Source organism: Heloderma suspectum, chromosome 9, assembly GCF_057233095.1.
Source record: "Heloderma suspectum isolate Gila_16-S chromosome 9, 16-S_ref, whole genome shotgun sequence".
Classification (NCBI taxonomy): domain Eukaryota; kingdom Metazoa; phylum Chordata; class Lepidosauria; order Squamata; family Helodermatidae; genus Heloderma; species Heloderma suspectum.
In genome coordinates, this window is record NC_139466.1 from 40,392,764 (window position 1) to 40,405,420 (window position 12,657).

At 46.0% G+C, this 12,657-nt stretch overlaps 1 protein-coding gene across 8 annotated transcripts in view; it reads left to right on the forward strand.

The window, feature by feature from the left end:
• LOC146338639 (ubiquitin carboxyl-terminal hydrolase 12-like) overlaps window positions 1-12,657 on the forward strand; it is a 68,811-nt gene that overhangs the window by 23,476 nt on the left and 32,678 nt on the right. For 2 of the 8 annotated variants that reach the window (XM_084814187.1, XM_084814186.1), the window contains one exon: window positions 4,096-4,235. The exons of the other annotated variants lie outside the window; for them this stretch is intronic. The gene's annotated coding sequence lies outside the window, so the exon portion shown is untranslated. The remainder of the gene's footprint in view (window positions 1-4,095; window positions 4,236-12,657) is intronic. 8 annotated transcript variants of the gene reach the window in all.

Genomic DNA, 12,657 nt, shown 5'->3' on the forward strand with positions numbered 1-12,657 from the left:
AGGGATAGAAAGGGAAAGAAAAATACTCGGGATGAATGACTGGCTACGAAGGTGGTGCCGGCTCAAGAGATTTGGATTCTGGGACCACGGGCTATACTTCCTGGAAGATGGGCTGTTGGCAAGGATGGGTTGCACCACACAAAGGCTGGGAAGAATGTGTTTGGCTACAGCATGAACTCCATCAGGAGAGCTTTAAACTGAATCCTTTGAGGAAGGGAGTTGTAAGGTTGGGGGTAACAATGGACAATGGCTCATGCACCGCAATGGAGAGAACAGCTCTAATAGCACCCAGTAATAGTCTTCAGACACATGTAGGAAGAAAGCCAGACTATGAAGCACATGGTCTTCCATGTCTGTATACTAATGCCCAGAGTATGGGAAACAAACAGAACGAACTTGAACTCTTAATACAAGAGGGAAATTATGACTTGATAGGTATAACTGAGACTTGGTGGGATGACTCTCATGACTGGAATACAGCAATGGAAGGATATAACTTGTTCAAAAAGAACAGGAGGAACAGAAAGGGAGGTGGGGTTGCACTGTATGTGAAAAATACATATCTCTGCACAGAAATACAGGAGGAGGAGCTTGGTAGCCCCATCAAGAGCATCTGGATCAAAATAAATGGAGCAAAGAATAAAAGGAACCTGGTGGTCAGAGTCTACTACCGGCCACCCAATCAAGGACAAGATGAGGATGAAACTTTTGAAAAGCAAATAACCAGTGTTTCAAGGAAGCATGACGTAGTAATAATGGGGGACTTCAATTTCCCCGATATTTGTTGGGAGACAAACTATGCAAAACATGGCCCCTCCAGGAAATTCCTGACTTGTATGGTGGATAAGTTCCTCCTACAGAAAGTAGAAGAAGGAACTAGAGGATCGGCTATCCTTTACTTGATCCTAACCAACAGGGATGACTTAGTGGATAAAATAGCAGTTACAGGAACTCTGGGGGGAGAGCGACCATGTTATACTTGAGTTCTTGGTTCTAAAGGAAGCAAAAGCCGAGTGTAGTCAAACGCGTACCCTGGATTTTAGAAAGCTAATTTTAATAAACTCAGAACAATGATCAGTAAGGTCCCATGGCAAGCGACTCTAACGAGAAAAGGAGTCCAAGATGGGTGGGAAGTCTTTAAAAAAGAAATTCTCAAGGCACAATTACAAACCATTCCAACAAGAAGAAAAGGTGGAAGACAACAGAAGAAGCCAGTGATTTTCTCTAATCACAAAAAGCTTAAGAGATGACCTGGAAACAAAAAAGGACACATATAGGAAGTGGAAAGAAGGCCAAGCAACAAAGGTAGAGTACAGGCAGGTAGCACAGAATTGCAGGGATGGCGTCAGGAAGGCTAAAGCTGAGAACGAGCTGAGGTTAGTGAGGGATGCTAAAAACAACAAAAAGGCTTTCTTCAGCTACGTGCATAGTAAATGGCAGAGGAAAGAAATGGTGGTTCAGCTAATAAATAAGGATGGCAAAATGATAACAGATGACAAAGAAAAGGCAGAGGTGCTCAGTTCCAACTTTGGCTCAGTCTTCTCCCAAAAGAGGGTCTATGAGCCCCCTGGCAAAGGCGAAGTACAGGCTGAAGGAGCAGGATTGCAGCTTGAGATCGATAGGCATATGGTCAAGGAACACCTAATTACTTTGAATGAGTTCAAATCTCCAGGGCCAGATGAACTGCATCCTAGAGTAATCAAGGAACTGGCAGAAGAACTCTCAGAACCGCTGTCTATTCTCTTTGAGAAATCATGGAGGACGGGTGACATGCCAGATGACTGGAGGAGGACTAATGTTGTCCCTATCTTCAAAAAGGGTAAAAAGGAGGAACCTGGGAACTACAGACCAGTCAGTCTGACATCAATCTGTCAGGGTGGACACTGAGCCCATAGAATCCCAGAGTAGTTCTGATTCTGAGGAAGAGCAGTCGCTCCTGGGAGAGGAGCACGCTCCTCTTTCCCAGGACCAACAGCTGACGGAGATTCCTCCCACCAGCATTCCTAGTTTAGTTAGCAGTCCAGGGAGTGACCAAGCACAGATAGCAGACTTGGTGGATGCGCGACGCAGACGCAGAGAGCGGCGTCAGATGGAGGGCGTGGAAAGGAGGCGTAGTGCCTGGTTGGCGCGCAAACAACGGCTGCGCCCAGGGGATCCAAGGGAAAAGGGGAGGGACTCTCCCTAATCCTTAAGTTCAGGGGTCTGCCAGTAATTCCCTTTCAAACGGGGAGCAACTGTTCCAACTTAGGCCATAGGTACTGTGCTGCTCAGATCTAGTTGCAAACGGTATAGTTGTTAAGTTGTAAAAGAGGAATAAAGCTTTGAAAGGAATCCCTTTGTCTGTGTCTGGACTTAGCTACTGAATTAGACTGAGAGAGCCCTCCAAGGAGCCCTTGACACAATCCCTGGGAAAATTCTGGAGCAGATGATAAAGCAATCCATCTGTAAGCACTTTGAAAACAATGCAATGATTACTGGAAGCCAACATGGATTTGTCAAGAACAAATCCTGCCAGACGAATCAGATCTCATTTTTTGATCAAGTAACCTCCCTTGTGGACTATGGGAATGCTGTAGACATAATATACCTTGACTTCAGCAAAGCTTTCGACAAAGTGCCCCACGATCTCTTGATGAGCAAACTAGCTCAAAGTGGGCTAGATGAAATAATGATCCGGGGGATCCACAGTTGGCTCCAGAATCAGACTCAAAGAGTGCTTCTCAATGGGATCTTCTCAAACTGGAGAGAGGTAACGAGTGGGGTACCGCAGGGCTCAGTCCTGGGCCCAGTGCTCTTCCACATTTTTATGAATGACTTGGAGGAGGAGGTGCAGGGAATGCTGATCAAATTTGCAGATGGCACAAAATTGGGCGGGATAGCTAATACTTTGGAAGACAGAAACAAAATTGAAAGTGACCTTGATAGACTGGAGTGCTGGGCAGAAAACAATAGAATGAAATTTAATAGGGATAAATGCCAAGTTCTGCACCTGGGAAGAAGAAACCAAATGCACAGTTACAAGATGGGGGATACGTGGCTCAACCACACTACAAGCGAGAAGGATCTTGGAATTGTTGTCGATCACAAGCTGAATAGGAGCTAACCATGTGATGTGGCTGCAAAGAAGGCAAATGCTATTTGGGGCTGCATTAATAGAAGCATAGCTTCCAAATCCTGGGAAGTACTAGTTCCCCTCTACTCAGCACTGGTTAGGTCTCATCTGGAGTACTGTGTCCAGTTCTGGGTACCACACTTGAAGAAGGATGCAGACAAACTGGAGAGGGTTCAGAGGAGGGCAACAAAGATGATCAGGGGATTGGAAACAAAGCCCTATGAAGAGAGACTGAAAGAGCTGGGCATGTTTATCCTTGAGAAGAAAAGACTGAGGGGAGATATGATAGCTCTCTTCAAGTACTTGCAAGGTTGTCACAGAGAAGAAGGCCAGGATCTCTTCTCGATCGTCCCAGAGTGCAGGACACGGAATCATGGGCTCAAGTTACAGGAAGCCAGATTCTGGCTGAACATCAGGAAAAACTTCCTGACTGTGAGAGCAATACGACAATGGAACCAATGACCTAGGGAGGGGGTGGGCTCTCCCACACTGGAGGCATTTAAGACAAGACTGGACAGCCACCTGTCAGGGATGCTCTGACTTGGATTCCTGCATTGATCAGGGGGTTGGACTCGATGGCCATGTAGGCCCCTTCCAACCCTACTATTCTATGATTCTATGAAGAGTTGGTCCTGAGCACTCATTTTGACCAGCCAAAATGTTCAATCCCCCAATCCTCAGGAACAGGAGATTCACATTGTCAAAAACTATAGTAGAACATGGCTAGCCAAGTGTCTAAAATAGCCTTCCCCATCCTAGTGGACTACAACTCCCAGTATGGCAGGCTGGGGGATGGAGGAAGTTGTAGTCTGCCATATCTGGAGGGCACCAGGTTGGGGAAGGCTGATCTAAAAGTAAACAACTAGGACTCAAGTGCAGGTATTGCCTGATGAAAATAAAATTACATCAGTAAGTGAGGTGTTGGCAAGTATGTTATCTGACATTACCATTAAAAATAATCTTTTCCTGCTTTCCATTTATAGAAAACGTCAAACCTTTATCACAGAAGAGCGCTTCTGCACAGTGTGTCTGGTCACTTGTCACGAGTCAACATCATCTAGGCGTGTGTGCAAAGAAGTCTTTGTCAGCCACAAATTACTTAACATAAAGGCATTGCGAACTGGTGGGCTAAAAACATTTTTTTATCTTGTTTTTGGTTGGCTGGTGTATACTCTTTCAAAATTTATTTTCATTTATTCTCAGCACTTATACCTGGCCGTTCTAACAAATATTCACGGCATCTTACACCAGTGCATCTTACACCAGTTGTACAGAATCCGCTCTGCTGGATTCCGTACAACTCAGGCGCTGTTGCCATGCATCTGCCACCAATTTAGGCTTAGTTCTCCCTGAGGAGGTTGACTGGTGCCTGGGCTATATCACTTGAGGTCGGAGGTGTGGGCTTACATGAATGCTTCTCCATATCAAAAGGAATACTCTGAACATAGAAAACCAGCTTGTAGGGCAGGGATGGGCAACTTGTAGGCTTCCAGATGTTGCTGGCCTGTAACTCTCATCAGGCCTAGCCAGGATAGCTAAGCTGAGGCATGATGGGAGTTGCAGTCCACAACATCTGGATACTTCAACATCTGGACAGCACGTTTTCCACCCCTGATGTAGGGAGAAGGTTATGCTAGAACACTTCTCACTTCTCAGTGTGGAGGGAATAATTTTGTATGGAAGAGTGTTCCATTTTATGAGCCCCCAACTGCAGCCTGGTATGGTACAGCCCAGATACAGGTTTACCTCCTCAACTGCTGCTTGTGAGGACTGGGTCGTCCTGCTCAGAGTGGTCATAAGAACATAGGAAGTCACTTTATACTGGGTCAGACCCTTGCTCCATTTAGCCCATTATCATTGATGCTGATTGGTGGCGACTCTCCAGGGTTTCAGGCAGGATTCTTTCCTAGCCCTACCTGGAGAAGCCAGGGATTGAACCAGGGACTTTCTGCATGCAAAGTAGGGGCTCTGCCACTGAGCTATGGCCCCTCCCCAACTGGTGTCTGGGCTGTATCATTTCAGGCTGCCGGTGGGGGCTCACGTGATAGAATACTTCTCCATACAAAAAGAACCCTGTACATAGAAAACCCTGCCCTATCTGCATTCTGAAGTGGTACAGCCCTGACACAGGTCAACCTCTCCCGGAAGAATTAGGCCTAGCAGGAACTTACACAATGCCAGTTGGCTCCCAGGTCCCAAAGGAACTGCCCTGACCAATGCTTTACTTACCAAGAGACCCGGCAGCATTTTATGTTTAATGACCAGTTCAATCTTTCAGGCACTTTCTGGAACACTTAGCTAACCACTACCCCTCATTTCTCTGGGAAACCGTAGCTTTGCTGGTAAAGATGTTGCTTCTGCTTGCTCCTTACATCCTGTTGGGTATTGATTTATTGAATGCATTTTGGCCACATCATTTTCTTTAAAAAAAAAAAGACAGATGCATTTAAAATTGGAGTGGAAAAAGCTGTGCCTGTCACTTGGGGTGAACAATGGCTTCGTATGTTGTCTCAGGTTCTGAAATGGCAGCAGCACTTCAGTGCTAGCAGCTAGAGCCACAATGGCCTTGTTGAAAACGGCAAAGCTTTCTGTGTTTTTGGATGAAAATACAACTTTCTGGGAATAAACACATTTGTTACTTTCACACAATCCAAACTGAAGTCATTGTAATATGTGAGTCGGAGAAGAAGCAGGCTTTTGTGAAGCTAAAAGAGGTGGGAGCATCCTCCTTAAAAGATGCCTGATTCATATGGGAGATAGCTCTGCATGTTTGCCTTGAAACCAACCATCAGCAAAGCCAAATTTTGAAACAGCCTTCAGGATGTTTAAGTTCAGCATGATTCATCTTCATTGACCAGCTGAGTGAGCTCCGTAACTCTCTCTGAAAAAGATCTGCAACTTAAGATCTCAAAGAAAGATACCTTTGAGATCTGAGACAGACATCGAAAGAGAGAAGCCTGTATCCCTTGAGAGTCGGGGGAAAAAGGCACTCAGGGCAGCTAACAATAAAATCTAGACTAAAAACAGAATCATAATTCATAGAATCATAGAGTAGTAGGGTCGGAAGGGGCCTTTAATCCAACCCCCTGCTCAGTGCAGGAATCTAAGTCAAAGCATCCCTGACAGATGTCCCTGTCCAGCCTCATCTTGAATGCCTCCAGTGTGGGAGAGCCCACCACCTCCCTAGGTAATTGGTTCCATTGTCGTGTCATCTGCAAATGTGATAAGCATTCCCTGCACCTCCTCCTCCAAGTCATTAATAAAACTGTGGAAGAGCACTGGGCCCAGGACTGAGCCCTGCAGTATCCCGCTCATTACCTCTCTCCAGTTGAGAAGATCCCATTGATAAGCACCCTTTGAGTCCAATTCTGTAGCCAACTGTGGATCTACCTGATAGTTGTTTCATCTAGCCCACGTTTAGCTAGTTTGCTAATCAAGATATCATGGGTCACTTGGTTGAAAGCTTTGCTAAAGTCGAGATATTTTATGTCCACAGCATTCCCACAGTCCACAAGGGAGGTTACCTGATCAAAAAATGAGATCAGATTTGTCTGGCAGGATTTGTTCTTGACAAATCCATGTTGGCTTTGAGTAATCACTACATTTTTGTCCAGGTGCTTCCAGATGGATTGCTTTATCATCTGCTCAAGAATTTTCCCAGGGATTGATGTCAGACTGACTGGTCTGTAGTTCCCAGGTTTTTCCTTTTTGCCCTTTTTGAAGATAGGGACATTAGTCCTCCTCCAGTCATCTGGCACTTCCCCCGTCCTCCATGATTTCTCAAAGAGAATAGACATTGGTTCTGATAGTTCTTCTGCCAGTTCCTTTATTACTCTAGGATGCAGTTCATCTGGCCCTGGAGATTTGAACTCATTCAAAGTAATTAGGTGTTCCTTGACCATATGCCTATCGATCTCAAGCTGCAATCCTGCCCCTTCACCCTGTACTTCGCCTTTGCTGGGGGGGCCATAGACCCTCTTTTGGGAGAAGACTGAGCCAAAGTAGGAATTGAGCACCTCTGCCTTTTCTTTGTCATCTGTTACCATTTTGCCATCCTTATTTAACAGCTGAGCCACCATTTCTTTCCTCTGCCTTTTACAATGCACGTAGCTGAAGAAAGCCTTTTTGTTGTTTTTAGCATCCCTCACTAACCTCAGCTCGTTCTCAGCTTTAGCCTTCCTGACGCCATCCCTGCAATTCTGTGCTACCTGCCTGTACTCTTCCTTTGTTGCTTGGCCTTCCTTCCACTTCTTATATGTGTCCTTTTTTGTTTCCAGGTCATCTCTAAGCTTTTTGTGAAGCCACACTGGCTTATTCTGTTGTCTTCCACCTTTTTTTCTTGTTGGACTTGTTTGTGATTGTGCCTTTAGAATGTCCTTTTTTAAAAAAAAGCACCCACCCATCTTGGACTCCTTTTCTCATTAGAGTCGCTTGCCATGGGACCTTACTGATCATTGTTCTGAGTTTATTAAAATCAGCTTTCCTAAAATCCAGGGTATGCGCTTGGTTACACTTGGATTTTTTAAATTAATTAAAACATAACATTAAAAACAAATAGATTAAAAGCACAACTAAAAACACAACAGTGAAAGAAACAGCCCCAACCAATTTAAAACCCCTTCAGCCGCAAAGTAGTCTAAATGCCAAAGGCCTGCCCGAATAAAGATGTCTTTACCTGCTGGTGGAAGGACAACACAGAAAGGGCCAACCTAGCCTCCCTTGGCACAGAGTTCCAGAGTCTTGGCTATTCTGAATGTGTCACTCAGGGGCATATTCCAGGATTTCCTCTCCTACTCCCAACCCATTTATTTTACTCTCTTATTTACTTTCCGTTTTCTACCCCTGCATTCTTACTCTTGGTCAACTCAGCAGAATGTTTTGTTTCCTGATCCCAAGAGATTTGGCTTTTTATGATGCTATACCCCTTTGCTATGTGCAAAATGTTGTGTTTTATTTTTCTTCTTATGCCTTGTGGTCAAGGCAATAACCTGATAATACATATGTGTATTGAGATGCACCTTCTAAGGTCCGTGGGGTGATGAGTCTTGTAAAGAGTTATACTGACTCAGACCAATGGAGTTCAGTGACTAAATTGAGATGCTTCATTTATTGAAATGAAGCCTATGTATGAGTAATTGAACTGAATGAATCCTGAGGATCTGTAACGGAACTGAACACATACTCTTCCCCTGTTACCCTCACCCCCATGGTCCTCCCCTCCCTTTATTACTTCCCATTGTCTTTAATTTTAGGTTGTAAACTCCTTGGGGCAGGAATTTTCATCTTGCTTGTTACTCTGTAATATGCCATACACATTGACGGTGCTTCGTAAATAGTGGCTTGGATCCTGGGTTCCTGTGAGCAAAACTCTGCTCATGGGATGCTCCCACCGGTGGAAGGGGGTGACGTTTGCCAATTCTTCCTCCCTCTGCTGTCCCTGAAAATCTGCTGTGGTGGGTGGCAGAGGTGTCTGCGGAAGGAAGCAAACATTTCCAAATCACCCTGTCCCCTAGTATTATCCCTCTTCGTCTCTCCTTGCCCGTTCTCCCATTTCTCACCCATCCTTGTCCTCCTCTCTGTTCTGTCAGTTGTCCTGCCATTTATGGGTACCACCTTATAAGGACACTGACAAATGGGAGCGCATCCCTAGAAGCACGACCAGGATGACAAGGGATCTGGAAACCAAGTCCTGTAAGGAACAGTTGAAAGATCTGGCTATGTTTAGCCTGGAGAAGACAAGATTAAGGGCTTTCAAATGTCAGAAGGGCTGTCACTCGGAAGATGGAGGAGACTTGATCTCTTCTGCGCACCTTGAGAACTGCTGAGCCTTCTGATACCTCCCTCTTGTGTGTGGGTGGTGTTTTGTTGTTGTACAAGTGCTGATGCTTATGTAGCAACATCAGATATGGAGGGAATGTGTTGTTGTGGTGTCCCCATCAGAATATTGTACTGTTGGGAAATTGAAGTATTGATTAGGTTGTTGGTAATTTTGGTATTGTTTATTTCACTTATAAAGAAAAAATAAATAAAAATATATTCCAAAAAAAGAAAAAGAAATGGAGGGAATGATACATAAATTAGAGGCACAAAATTAAGATCGGCTGAATCTGCATCTAACACAGTTGTAAAGCTATCCTGGGTTCAAAAAGCAGTTCATAGTTCCACATGTGTGCTGTTGAATCATTGCACCAGAATCTGGATTGTGTTCTGAGGGGCCCAGAGGTCATTTGCTGGACCTTGAGGCTTGAGCTGGATGTGAGAACCAGCAGACATGGAGCCTTTACTGTAGCAGACAGAAGGTCCCACTGTTGTGGAAGGGCAGAAGGTTCCTCACATTTATACCTAGAGTATACCTAGAGTATTTATACCTAGGTATATACCATTTATACACATCTGCCTAGAGGCATTCTGCTGCCAACTGGATGAACCAATGCTGTTCGCTGCAGTTCTTCTCAGTGCCTGAAGAGGGCTCTGATCACACATGCTGCGCGGTAAGCCACTTCCCACTAGGGATGTCGCAAGCCCCCAACTTAGTCTGGGAGGCCGATGAAATCCCCCATGCCTGGCCCCCGCTTGCCGAACTCCAGACTACTGATGGGCCTGGCTGATGAGTGCCCTGGAACTCGGCAAGCAGCCGGGAACAGCTCTGGCATGGCAGCCCGGTCGGCTGACCTTGACAGCCGACCAGGCGGCGCCCCCTCCACTAGCTGTCTCCTGCTCGCGAGCAAGAGATGGCTAGCAGCTGGGGTGTGGCCCCTGCCTCCTGCTGCTGCTGTCCGGTTGGCTGTCCTTGAGCCAACCAGGCAGGAGGAAGAGGAGGTGGCACCCTGTCGTAGGCACTCTCCCGGACACTCCCCATGCTCACCCGGGCCCCATTCAGTGAGTACCAGCCATTTTGCCACCTTGTTTTTTTTTACAAAAAGGGGAGCTGAAAGAAACTCTGCATATTTAAATGTGTGCATTTTTAAGCTCCCTTTTTTTCATTTAAAGAATGGTGGCAAAATGGCAGGTGCTCGCCAGATGGGCCTGGGGTGAGTGTGCATGACTCACCGAGCTCCTGGGGGCTCGAGCGCAGGTCCAGGGGTGGTGGTGAGTGGGGGCGGTGCTTCAGCGGGCACCTGGAGAACCCGGGCGGGCATGGGTTCACACATCCCTACTTCCCACTAGGGATGGCGCAGACGCTCGGTTCAGTCCAGGAGTCCAACGGACTCCCCTCACTTCACATCTACGGGCTGTGCCCACCGAGCCACTGCCCCCCCTCGCTGAACTGTCTCCATGAGCCATTGCCGAGCACCCGACATTCCTGCAGTCACCATTTTGTGGGGAAAAAATGGTGTCTCAGGAAATTCCGTAAATGTAATAGGGCAGAAAAGGCCCCTATCTGCACAAAATCGCAGGCATTGGAGGGGTTCCACTTGCTTACGTTAGAGTTTCAAAGTGCTCCTTGCAAAAATCGGGGAGAGGGGAATCCCATCCCCACCATGGGACCTTGGGGCAACAGGACCTAGGATGGGTTGGGGGATTCCTCACCCCTGCCCCTCGGAGGAGCACTTTGAAAATGTAATGTAAGTGAATTGGTCCATTCACTTACATTAGATTTTCAGGGTACTCCTTGCAAAAATCAGGTGGGGTGAGGGGAATCACAGGTCCTTGGGGCAACAGCACCCAGGGTGAGGGGGGCGGCTTGGCATTTCCCCCCCCCCAGCCTGATTTTCATGAGAAGCACTTTGAAAATCTCATGTAAATATATGGAGCAATTAACTTACATTAGATTTTAAGGTGCTTCTTGGGAAAATGGGGGGGTCCGCCCCACCCCACCAAGGACTGCAGGGGCAAGCCAGTCCTTGGCAGGATAGTGGATTTCACCCCCAAAAAGGTATGTTCCCCTGCTGGGCTGAAAGATCCCTCTGTCCATTTGTCTTTTAAAAGGCAACTGGCAAGAAGGATCCTCCACCTGGCTGGGGGCAAATGCCTTTTTGGGGCAGCAGGCAGTGTGTGGCGGGGGGAAGAGAGGATGCCTGAGTGGCAGGGAGCCTTTTGGGTGTCCCCCAATCCCACTCTGCCCCTTGCTTTTCTGTTTTTCTTTTTTTTATGTCTTTGTTCTGTTCTTGCGGAAGAACGGAAGAAAGACATTTAAAAAATGACTGCACTCCGTTTCTTCTGAGGAAGTGAAAGTGCCAGGCATGGGGAGGGAGGAACATGTGCCCCCTCCCACCCCTCCCCATGCCTGGCGCCCTTGCTTCCTCAGAAGAAACTCTCCCTTGCTTTTGGGAGCTGTCAAGTTTCTGACAGCTCTCAAGAGCAGTGCAGGACTGCTCCCTGGGCACAGGGCTGCTGAGCGAGCGGGGCCTGGCGAGCACATCTAGGGGAGCACGAGCTGGGCAGCAGCTCGGCGAACACCTGGGGAAGCCGGGTGCAGGTGAGGTTGTTCATCCCTAGTTCCCACTGGCTCTGGCCAGATTCAAACCCTGGCATTCCTGGCGCTTGGAAACACTAGTAAGCTCGACTTCTTTTTGGTCTTCCCTCAATTATGGTTAAAAACTCTGAACTTATTTTTGCTGCATGCATTAACTATTGTTTGAACATTGTTTTCCAGCTATTTAGCTTTGCTTCTTCAATTTCTTGCTAATATAGGCTAGGATCCCAAGAAGGGCTGTTGCTGCAGCAGCTTCTTCTGCTGATCAGACCATTCACTGCTAAAGAGACAAGCTACCCAACTTGCATATTGAAAAAAATGTCCCATCTCTTTGGCAGTGGGAACTGTGACGAAAACAGTTTCAGTGGTGTGTGAAGTTCTTTTCTACATGCACATGTCCTATCTTTGGATCCAAGCCATTAAGTTTTCTGTTTGACAATACACAAGTTAAAATATTAGTTACATCCATTTATTTTTTGTACATATTAAAGGTACTGATTTGATGAGAAATGAGTGCTCAAGGCATGGAAATACTTTTATAATGTTGGTGTTTTATTTAAAGAGGGGGAAGTGCTGGTTTTTGTAATTCATCTTTCTTTCTTTCTTTCTTTCTTTCTTTCTTTCTTTCTTTCTTTCTTTGTTAAATTTCTTAATCGCCCATCTGGCTAGTCACCTGGCCACTCTGGGCAATGTACAATGGTACAATTTAAAACAATAAAATTATATATTAAAACATTATTTAAAAATATCCTAACCCACCCCAAATGAATAACGAAGTTTTCAGTGCGTGGCAGAAGCTCATTAAAGAGGGGGTTCAAAATTGTTGTTTGAACTATAAATGGGACAGTAATAGAGATTTGAAATGGGAATCTGGAAACTGACGTGCACAATGCTGGATATCACTCGGTGCTGCATATAAATTCACAGGTAACATACTCTGGGTAAACCAGTTTCTCGATTAGTTTGATTTCAGCAGATGACTCAAGAGACTCATTCCCTCTTTCACAGGTGGTGTTGTGTGCTCCTCCCCAGCAAGAATGCTTTTCTTTTCACAGTAATTTTGCCTATATTGTCTCTTGGGATAGTTTTGTTTGGCAGTGAACTCTTGATTGCTACTGAACTCAAGGGA